The sequence below is a fragment of the Lolium rigidum genome, chromosome 6 (assembly GCF_022539505.1).
Source record: "Lolium rigidum isolate FL_2022 chromosome 6, APGP_CSIRO_Lrig_0.1, whole genome shotgun sequence".
Lineage (NCBI taxonomy): Eukaryota > Viridiplantae > Streptophyta > Magnoliopsida > Poales > Poaceae > Lolium > Lolium rigidum.
The window spans coordinates 351253854-351265931 of record NC_061513.1 but is presented as its reverse complement, the minus strand read 5'-3'; positions in this window follow the sequence as shown (position 1 = coordinate 351265931).

Genomic DNA, 12078 nt, shown 5'->3' with positions numbered 1-12078 from the left:
CCGGCCATCGCCGGCCAAGTCTGGCGCCGCCACGCGCTTATAGAGCCCTCTCATGATTCTCGTCCTGCGGATCCCCTTCGTCTGGGCACCCCTCTTCTCATACGAGCTCACCCCGAGGAACCCTAGCTCGGGTCCCGATCCGAGCACGCCGGCACGGCCCCAGCTGCCATGCCCCGGCTGCTCATCCCTTCGACCTCGACTACTCCTTGATATCTTGCTCCACTTCGACTTCCCCGACCCGCAATATCGAGTTCGGCTCAATCATGCTATTCGGTGGTGTGTTGTGGTGCGGATGTACTCGGTGGAGATGGTGCGGTGCCTGGTGGTGCTGGACTACTACATCCCCGACGCCGGCGGGACGGCGTCGCCGACGCAACCCGGCGTCAACGGGCCGAGTGGTGCTTGTCGTTGTCCTTTCTGCAGCCTCGACCTCGACGCCGGCCGGATGGCGTCCGCGGCCGCAACCCCGGCGTCGATCGCTTCTACTCGCTGCAATTGCAACGTGAGCTAAACCCCTTCTTGACTCTTGCCTATGATCATGTGCTCGGTGGACTATACTCGTGTGATCTTGTGGCCTAGCTACTTGTATTATGTTGATTCGGATGGTGCTTGTTGCCACGATGCAATTGATCTCTTACTAGTGCTATTTATGGTGGTTTTTCTGCTGGCTATATATGATCTGATATATTATTGGATAATGTCCAGTATGGTACAACAAGTGAGTGTGTATGTGGTGCAAGGTGGATACTTGACCAGTTTACTTGACATGATTATTAGCTGGTTTTCTCTCATGGACTCGATTGCTTGTGGTGATGATTAAATGATGTATATATATGACCACTGGACGGTAATACTGTGGGAAATCACCAATTGAGCTTTGAGTTTCGGTATATGATCTAATTGCAAGGTAGCCATTAGAAATGATTTATTTGTAAGGTTGTATTTTTATTGATGGATCTAGCTGTCCCTTATATGATAGTTATGAACTGATAAGAGCAGATCTAGCTTGCTTCCTGGTTGATACACTGTTGGTGAATATGAACGGATACTTGTGCTTGATCTTGTAGCCTTGCCAATGATGCAAAGGCTGAGGCATAGATTTAAAATAAGAACAGATACTATGATGTGGCTTTTCTTCTCTGTGATGATTCTTGCATAGCACCTCTATGCAATACGAGAGAAATCCATCTCTCGCTCTCCTAGGTAAAAACCTAGTCGAAGGGTAATTTGATGGAATGATTTTTATTCCTTTTGTTTTCCCCGCAGGTTTGTATGCAACCTAAAGATAATATACCAGGATCTATTAATGACAGTGATAAGCTTCTACCTGCTGCTTTCTGTATCCTGATCTTGCTCTTGTAGCCTCTCGGGATACCCTTGGCATGCTTGCTCCTACTACCTTCTTGATAGCTCCTAATGATTTATTTGTTGATCTTGGTTTCTAGTTGATATGCCTGTATTCTGCTAGAACTGATGATATTATGAGGTGGATTTGGCTAGATGAACTACTAATTGATTTGGTTGAAGTGTGTGTGCTCAAAAGCTGTTGCTACTGCATTTGGCAATGAAAAGAACAAAGGGTGCGGGCTGGAGAGGTGTGTATGTGCTAGCAAGACTGCTAGTACTACTACTGTACTATATATACTGCTGGGCTGCTGTTTGTGGTGTTGACAACACATGTGTTTGCATGTGTGTGTAAGCTGCTTGTGTGAGTGCTCCTGTTGGCTGTGTGTGTGACAGCACACAGTGTGCATGTTGTGACTTGTCTTTGCTTAGAGATGACCTCATCCGATTGTACAAGTTCCCATGTTGATTTTCTTTTCCTCTAGTGCAAGGCATGGTTGAGCTGATGTTTATCCACTGTTGGCCTTTATTTGTTTGATACAGATCGGATATGTAATACATATGGGCATTATCTATCATTTGTGGTTTGGTTATTCATTGATTAACTCGGCTAATGATTCATCTTGACCTGATAATGCCAATGGTGAATCTTAAACTGAAAACATGTGGGCTTTAAGGAAACTAAGCTAGATTAGAGGGAACTTATTTGTTGAATTGCTGCCTGTCTAGGAGAAAAAAAATGGATCATGCCATATTGCCTTAGTCCCCTGTTGCCTTCATGATCAGTGTTGCCTCTCCCGATCCAAGTGTCATCCAATTGTCCCTTAAATGATCCATTTGACCCTAATGTTGCCTAATAAAGTGTTTCTCCCTCTAATCGAAATTTGGGTATTAGGACAAGTTCCTAGTTCCCAGTAGCTGGTTTCCAATATTTAGCATTGCCTCACCAAAGGTGAGGCAAACATTTTAACATTAACCACTTTTATTTCTTTTGTATTTGTTTTGTTTTCCTTTATTGCGGGGAAAGGAAGAATTAGAGGATTGAGAAGATGAAGGTTTAGTCTTAGGGTTTTCTTTTTATTCTATTGTAATTTTCTATTTCATTAACTTGTAAATTATTTAGTAATCCTATTTGTAATAAAGTTAACTCATTTGTTTATTTGGACTTATCAAATGTAGTTACTTGTACATATAATATTTATATACTTGTTTAAATTTCAAATTCCAATTCAATTTATTATTTGAATTATGTCTTTCATATTTGAATTTGAATTCAAACTATTTCCCTCGAAAACATAATAAATCAACAAAGGTCATGTCGAAATTTATCACACTTGTGTGGATGGCACACATCAATTCCATCGACACAAGAGAAACCTCGATCGCTTTGTGTTTTAGATGAACGCGCGAAAATCCCCCGGATTTTCTATGCATGAATGCAATGCACACTCTCGTGTTCTCTCTTTTTCTTGCCTCTAAACCTGGGATATTACACGACATGCGCACCTTCATCCCTCCCCCTCCTGGCGTCAAGGACTATCTCAACGAGGAGGAGGATGAAGCCGAAGAAGAGCTCTTGGACGACGCTGATGCCGGCGATGCTCCTCCGGAAGCCCCCGCTGCGTGATGATTCTCCGTGATATGTGTGCCTCGTCGTGTCCGTTTGTCCTGTTTACTGCGAAACAATGTTTGTTAAATTCTGCCCCGGAATGCCGGGGTCTATGATGTAAGACTTTAAATCTGCTTTTGGTTGCGGTACAACATTTTCTGCCGGTAAGTTATACCGGTAGCTAATTATCTTAAGTTTGCTTTAGCACATTTGCCTTTTGGTTCTGCTTTTATCCTGCACTGCAAAGATTTCCCAATTGTTTCCGCATCCAATTTGATGCATACTTGGTTCCTTTGCCTTGGCTCTGCCTGCCTTCTCTGGGCGTTCTTTGGCGTATGAGCACAAGGTTCTTTCACCAAACAAGCATCTTCTTGAACTTAGAAATAACTTTGAAATTTTGCAAAAAACCGGTTTAGTCGGGGTTAGTTAGATTTTCCGGATTGTTCTTTCCTGCTCTCCCTTTTCGCAGTTCATGAGCTTATCTCCTACCGGTTTATCTTGCTTGCCATGAAGCCGATTTGCGGACAGCAGCAGAGTCGAAGACTCCGGTAGGATTTAGCACACTACTAAACCGGAAAGAAAAAACGTTCAATAAGCAACCGGTGAACTGAAAAAAATAGACAAGTTACATGCAATCTTATTGGGGTAGTCCCCGAGATTCATTCAAGGTTCCGACATCTTTTATTCATAGCATATAAGGTACAAAAAGGAACTTCTTACACCACCACTTCAAGAGTAGAAAGGACGCAACGAGCTACGTTCCATGGACGCTTGCTCTCCTCTCCGGACTTGTCCGCTTTTCCTTCTTTCCACTCCTGTGCATCAATTAGATAGTATGCATCATTGTGAAGCACCTTGCTTACAATGAAGGGACCTTCCCAAGGTGGCAAGAGCTTATGCCGGCCTTCAGTGCGCTGCACTAGGCGAAGTACAAGATCTCCTTCCCGAAAAACTCTTGGATTAACTTTCCGGTCATGATAGCGTCTGAGGTTTTGCTGGTAAATGGTTGTTCTTGCCAAAGCTAGCTCTCTTGCTTCTTCTAGCAAGTCCACATCATTTTCTCTGGCCTCTTTGACCTCTTGCTCAGTATAGAGCTGTACTCTTGGTGAATCATGGATGATGTCGGTTGGTATGACCGCTTCTCGCTCCATAAACCATGAAGAACGGAGTGTATCCGGTAGACCGGTTTGGGGTTGTTCTTATACTCCACAGACCGATGGTATCTCATCAAGCCAACACCCCGGTGATTTTTCCACTGCGTCAATGAGTCTGGGTTTGATACCGGAGAGTACCAAAGCATTCATTCTTTCCACTTGGCCGTTGCCTTGTGGGTGTGCCACCGAGCACAAATCCAACCGGATGTTCTTATCCTCACGGAACCTTTTGAACTCACCTTGAGCAAAGTTGGTTCCATTGTCAGTAATAATGCTGTGCGGGTATCCATACCGCAAAATGACATCTTTTAAGAACTTCACTGCTGTGTGCCCATCACATTTTGCGACAGGTTTCACTTCCACCCACTTGGTGAATTTGTCTACCATAACCAAGATGTGGGTCATGCTGCTTCTTGCAGTCCTGAATGGGCCAACCATGTCAAGGCACCAAACGGCGAACGGCCATGTCAATGGTATTGTCTTTAAACCAGACGCTGGGGTATGATTTTGCTTGGCATACCTCTGGCACCCGTTGCATTTTCTTACCAAATCCTCAGCGTTCTCCAAAGCAGTGGGCCAGTAAAACCCATGCCGGAATACTTTTGCTACCGGCGCCCTTGATGAGGCATGGTGCCCACATTCTCCTTGGTGAATTTCCTCAAGCATTTCTCTCCCTTCTTCCGGTTCCACACATCTTTGAAGGACACCGGTGACGCTTCTCTTGTACACTTCACCATTGATGAACGTGTAAGCTTTGGACCTTCTTTGTATTCTCCTTGACTCATTTTCATCAGCCGGCAAGGTGCCGTTGACTAGGAATTCCTTAATAGGTTTAGCCCGGGACGGAGTCTCCCGAACCAGGAATACCGGCACGTCTATGTCCATGCTATCTACCAGCATCGTTTCTTCCGGTATGGGTGCGGCGGTCCCGAGCTTACCGGAGCAGTCCCGAATTTGCCGGAGCGGTCCCGGGTTTGCCGGAGCGAGTCCCCGGGTTCCCTTCATCGATATCCATGGGCACAATGTGTGACTCTGGTACAAAAATTGATTCCGACTCTGGACTTGGCTTGATTGATGGTACCCTCAGGTGTGCCAAGGCTATTCCGGGAGGAATTTCTTGTCGGGATGAGCCTATCTTGGACAAAGCATCCGCAGACTTCATTTTCTCGCACGCGGTACATGGTGAAATTCACAGCCTTCGAAGAAGCCGGCAATCTTTTGCACGTGAAACCGGTACGAGGCCATGTTGGCATCTTTTGCGTCCCAATCCCCAGAACACTGCTGCACCACAAGGTCTGAATCTCCATAGCAAATGATCCGGTGTGCACCGATTTCTTTTGCGACGTTAAGCCCATGGATTAAGGCTTCATACTCAGCGACATTGTTTGATGCCCTGAAATGCACTTGTAAAACATACCGGAGATGATCTCCCCTTGGTGAGGTTAGCACTACACCGGCACCTAAGCCCTCCTTGAGTTTGGATCCATCAAAGTGCATCTTCCAGTATTCCAGTCTCTGATCCGGGGGCTTGTACTCGCATTTCCGCCCAATCAACCAAAAAATCAGCTAAAGCTTGCGATTTGATGGCGTCTCTCCTTTCGTACACCGGAACATATGGTGATATCTGTATTGCCCATTTAGCAATCCTGCCGCTGGCGTCCTTGTTGCACATGATATCGGAGATGGGTGCCTCACTTACCACCTTCATAGGATGTTCCTCGAAGTAATGCTTGAGTTTTGTGGCGGCCATAAACACGCCATAGGTCATTTTCTGGAAGTGCGGGTAGTTTTGCTTTGAGAGGGAGAGCACCTCGCTCAGGTAGTATACCGGCCTCTGGACGGTTTTTCCTTCCTCTTCTCTTTCCACTACCACAACAACACTCACGACCCGGTTGGTTGCTGCTATGTATAACAACATCGGCTCTCTTTCCAACGGCGAAGCCAAAATTGGTGCGGTAGCTAGCATCGTTTTCAGCTCCTTGAATGCTGCGTCTGCCTGAGGGGTCCAGACGAACTTATCGGATTTTCTCATTAAGGCATACAACGGCAAGGCCTTTTCTCCTAACCTGCTTATGAACCGGCTTAGCGATGCTAAGCTTCCGGTAAACTTTTGTATGTCCTTCAGATCCTGCGGTACCGTCATTCTCTCAATTGCCCGGATCTTTACCGGATTGACCTCAATGCCTCGGCTTGAGACGAGGAAACCCAGCAGCTTGCCGGCAGGGACACCGAAAGTGCATTTTGCCGGATTGAGTTTCATCCGGAACCTTCTTAGGTTATCAAACGTTTGCCGGATATCATCGATTAGGGTATCTTTTATCTTAGTTTTTACCACGATGTCATCCACATACACCTGCACATTCTTTCCGATTTGATCAAACAAGCATTTTTGCATACATCGCTGGTACGTTGCACCAGCGTTGCGCAAACCAAAAGGCATAGTGATATAGCAGTAAGCCCCGTGCGGGGTAATGAACGCAGTTTTTATTTGATCTTCCTTTTTCAAGGGGATTTGGTGGAAACCGGAGTGCGCATCCAGGAACGACAACAACTCACACCCGGCAGGTGGAATCAATCACTTGATCGATCCGCGGTAAAGGAAAAGGGTCTCTCGGGCAAGCCTTGTTGAGGTTGGTGTAGTCGATGCACATGCGCCACACCTTCGGAGCCTTTGCCTCCAAGTTCTCATCTTTCTTCTTTTCAACCATCACCGGATTGGCCAGCCACTCTGTGTGCGTGACCTCCACAATGAATTTGGCAACAAGCAGTTTGGTTACCTCTTCTCCTATGATCTTTCTTCTATCTTCAGCAAACCGGCGCAAGGGTTGTCGCACCCGCTTGGCATCTTTCCGAACGTTCAAGGAGTGCTCAGCCAGCTCCCTCGGAACACCTACCAAATCTTCAGTTGACCAGGCAAAGATATTCCGATTCTCACGGAGGAAGCTGACGAGCGCGCTTTCCTATGCTTGATCGAGGCCGGCACCGATACGAACGGTGCGCTCAGGGAAAGCCGGGTCCAGCACGATGTCCTTTCTTTCCTTTGTTGGTTTGAACGCCGGAGCGCTCAGACTTGCACTCATTGCCGCTAAGCTCAACCGCGAGGATCGAGCCGGCGCAACTCGCGGTTTGCATCCTTCTTTTTTCCTCCGCGATCACCGGCGATTCCGCTAGGTTCGATCCGGCGGACGCCGTTTCCGGCGAGATCTTGTAGTTTCCCACCACAGGTCGGAGGTCCACGAGGTGCCGGCATCTTCATCTTGAGATACGCCGTGTGGGTCGAGGCCATGAAGGCCGCCGGCGCCGGTCTCCCCAAAGAAAGCATGGTACGGACTATCTAAGTCCACCACCTCAAACTCCGGGTTTTCAACCCGGCAATTGTCACGTCCTCCAAACGACACATCCACCCGGACTTTTCCAACCGGTGCACGAGACAAACCCGGAACGATTCCATGGAAAGTCGTGTGCGTTGGCTGAAGCATGTTTTCTCGTTATGCCCGGGGTATGCATGGTGTGCTTGTACATGATGTTGATGCTGCTGCCATTGTCTATCAGCACCTTGCTGAACTTCACTCGAGTTTGCGGCCCTTTCATGATTGGGTCCACAACAAGAGCATATCCACCCGGATTCGGCATGATCTTAGGGTGATCCTTAGATGACCAGGTAATTTCCTCGATTGGACCACATCATGTACTTGGGAACCGCCGGCATCACGACGATTGACCTCCATGGAGCGGCGGTGTACACTTTGCCTCGTCTCGTTGGCTCGGTGACAAAGACAACACAAGCACAAATGTGGGTCTTCGTAAACATTCCGGCCTAAAGGTGCCGGTGGAGGTGGTTGGTTATCATCTTGTTCCACCCGGTTAACTTGCTGGTACTGCTGCCGGTTTGGCGGCACCGGTAAGGCGTTTGCCCCGGTAAGTGGGGGTGGCGGCGGTAGCTGTTGCTGCCGCGGCATGTCCGGTGGTGGCATCATTGCATTGCCTCCTCGCCCTTGGGCATCTTTTACCGCCCCCTTTTCCATCAAGTACTTGGTCCAGGTACAATCCTTCGTCAGATGGTTTGACGGGTGTGCCGGATTCGGTGTGTGCCACCGGCATGGTTTGGTCCATGGCGGCTTCCATGGTGTATTTTGCGGGTTCTTGCCGCTTTCTTTTCGGACCCGGGGTTTCTTTTCCACCCATCGTTTCTTTGGACCCGCCCATGGCTGCGATCCGGTTCTTTGCCTCCGGCTGCCGCCGGCATCGAGTTTTCTCGTACAGCGAGCAACTTGCTGCGAGCCATACCTTCGATCCGGGAAATCTTCCCTCCTCTTGTTGTTCCGGTTGTCCCGGTGTTGCTCTTGGCGTAGCTGTTCCGGTTCAGGTTGCATCTGCCAGGCTGCGTTGGGTCTCCCAACGCATAGTTATCCGCCACACGTATCATCTCTCGCCAACGTTGTCGGCATGTTCCGCTGCAGCTTTTGCCACAACGGCGAACCTCTTTTGCACCCACTGCTAAACCAAGCAATGGCTCATGTGCCTCGATTACCCCTTCACAAGAGTTCCTTGTGGTGTTCCACCGGGCCAGATAATTCCGGTCTGTTTCGTTCGGGCGCTGCACACACAGAGCAAGTTGTTGCGGCCTGTTTGGCCTTTGATAGGTGCTGCTGAAATTGCTCACAAAAGCCTCCTCAAAATCCAGCCAGCCGTTTATGCTTCCTGCCGGCAAATTGTTTAGCCAGATTCTTGCCGGTCCAACCAAAAACGATGGTATGATCCTCATGGCCCAACGCCGGTTTCCTCCTCCTGCTACGGTTCCTCCACCGCCTGCGACGTATACCGCGGTCACGTAATCCGCAAGCCAATCTTCCGGCTTCGTAGTGCCATCGTACGTTTTTGTGTCATGGGGCAACGTAAAGTTGCGAACTGGTGGTTTTTCTCTCATGATTCTTGGGCCAAAGCACTTTGGACCTGGAGGACCTTCCTCCTCGATCATTTCTGACAAGTATACTCTATCCAGACGGTGCCTCGCATCCCGTTCCGGTAAGTATCTCTCTCCCAAGCGTTCCCCCAACGGGTTCCGGTATGCTGCCGGTCTTGTAGAATCAGCTTCATCATAACGTTCTGGTGCCGCGGCCCTTGCCTGCCGGTACCTTGGTGGAGGCATCTCCTCCTCATCATCATCATACGCTGCCCTTGCAGCCGGATAGTTTTGCCCGGTTTCATGTCTACCGGCATGATTGTTTCCGGCATAGCCTTCCTTGGCGTAGCCTCGTTACGCCCCTTGGCTTTTTCTACCGGCATCGTGTTGCCCGGCTTTTTGTTTACCGGCAAGGACTCGGATCATACACGGTCATCCGCCGTGCGTTTACTTCTTTTTCTTTTCTTCCGTCCGGATGGGGGACGAGGCCTGCCCATGGGACTTGCTTCCGGCATTCTTTGTTGAACGCGCGGATTTCGAGGCTATAGCCTTGTTCGAGCTTAGCCGACCTGCTCGGCGTTCGTCTGCTCTACGATATCTAGCAGCTCTCCGACACGCTCTTGCTGTTTTGCCGAGCCTCTCCGGTAAGCGAGTCACACGGATCTACGACAGCCTTAGCAGCTTTTATGGTTTTATCCGGGCTACTCGTACTTAGGTTTCTCCACAATGCTAACGGATGCGAGAGGTACTCTTGCCGGTAAGAACTTCCTTACGCAAATCCTGATCTAGATTGCGAGCCTTAAGCCGGTTTTCCGGTATCCTAGCAGCATGAGCGCTAACGTAAGCAAAGCCATGGGCAGCGTTATACTCACGTACGGTTAGGTTCAGCTCGCGCTGCGCCTTGACGACGTCTTTGCCGCTCTCGAGTATCCTCGGGCGCTGCGCCTCCGGCTCCGCCCGAGCCGCTGCCGGGTCGATGTTCCGCGCGATGGGGGTCGCCGGCGCGTTCATCGCCGCTTGGAGAGGCGTTGCCGGTGGTGCGGAAGATGCTCCCGGCGCGCTCGCGTCGCGCTCCGGGCGGTGGCTTAGCCGCACGGGTCGAAACCGCGCGACCAGCACCTTCGGCCGCAACCTCCTTTCCCGCACCAGCCACACCGGTCATCATTACCTCGACGCTGCCGGCGGCGCGACCAGCACGAGCCATCTTGGCGGGTCCGGTGCCACCGAGCACCGGCGAGAGGCGCCGGCGCACGGGGACGGTGCCGAAGTAGACGCGGTGGCTGCCAAACTCGATGATGCGGCCGTTCTTGGGGAAGATGCCGCCGTTGGCGAAGCAGCCCGCGTTGTCGTTGATGAAGTCGATGGAGTAGAAGCTCCGGACGAGCGCGGACACCTGTCCGCTCGCCGGCGAACTCGAGGAGGCCCGCCCGAATGTGTATTCCAAGCATGCGCCACTTCATGCCCCACGGTGGGCGCCAACCGTCGTCGTGGTGAACGAGCGGATGCCATAGGATGGCTTAAGTTGGGGCCGAATGGACGTATGAGGATTCGGGGGAGGGTTTGCGATTAGATGGGAAGGACTTCCGGATGCTTTCCTCAAGAACACAACCAAAGGCCGGTACACAAGAAGAGAGACAAGAGGAAGAACTCTTTACTAGATCGCTAGCTTCATTGATCTCAACATGGTTACAAGTTCTTGTTCACTGATCTCTCTGTGGTCTCGCGCCTGTAGGAGGCAGTACCCCCTCTCCTTATATAGGGGAGAGGGTGGCTTACACTGGAAGAAACCCTAATGGCATCTTTGACTAGACAAACTACTTTACAAAGCTACTTTAATCATAGATGACACCGGAGTCCTCTTTAATCAGGGCGCCGACGTCCTCCGGCTTCTTTGACCGTCATCCGTCTCTTTATCGTCAGCCCTTCGTCTAAAGTTACTTTGCTTAGCTCATCTTTGTCTTCTAGCTCCGGAGAGAATCTTTGACCAGTTCTCGCCGACAGGCTCTCCTTTCCGGTATCTTCTTTATCGGGTTCCGGCATACCCCCTTGGGGATACCGGCCTAGCTTTGCTTTCCCAAATTCCTACCAGGCTTCCGGTAAGAACATTAAACCGGTATCTCGATGGCTCAAACCATCCGGTTTGGCATGACTTTGGCATACCGGGGGTTATCCCCCCAACAGGACAGGATAATTATTTTCTTGCCCAGACAATCTATGCTACATGTCAAAAAAGAAAGACAATCTATGCTTCTTGTCAACATGTCCCAACACCGAGGGAATTGCTAGTCCATCAGCGCTAATCATATGTACTGTTAACTTTTTTTTTAGCATCATATATACTGTTAACTATGTGCCATCTATGGAAGAGTTGGTACCCTGACCTAGCTAAGTTACAATACCAAAATTTGCCATCGACAGACGTTAATCAAGCAAGTCACGTGTCCGCTAAACGGATTTGATTTTAAGCGAGGGTACAAAGTTAACTGAAACTTGTAGACTATCCGTTGCAAGATAAGTAAAATAATAGATTATATTGGAGGAGTACATGCTGCAGCTGATCACACACCTAATTAATCCGCTCCATGCTCATGGTAATCGGCTCAATCTCCTGAGTAGATTGAGGAGGCGCAGGTCAGCAGAGGGAAGTTCCTGCGATTCATACAACGTACAGGTGATCACCGATGTAATCTGCTCCTTGCTCATGATGATCTGCTCATTGTCGTAAGACATATTTGGCGATGGATTCTTCCATGCTTGCTTTGTTGGACCCTATTAATAATTTCAGGAACTCATTTTAGATTAGTATAATGCGTAATTATAATAAGCCAACTTTAAGATCATGAATCTGACCTGATACCTGAGCCACCACAAATATTAGAATGTCAGCATGGAAACTTCACGGTGCATGTCCTTGGAGATGGTAATTCATCAGCTAGTGTGATCCCATCTAAGGATGATGTTATAATTTTTTTACCAGGCTACATGCAGACTTAAGTACCTAAGCTATGCGCTGGTGGTACTGGTACCTTGCTCGGTCTGGAAAATCTACAGCTCTTGCTTCGAACTCT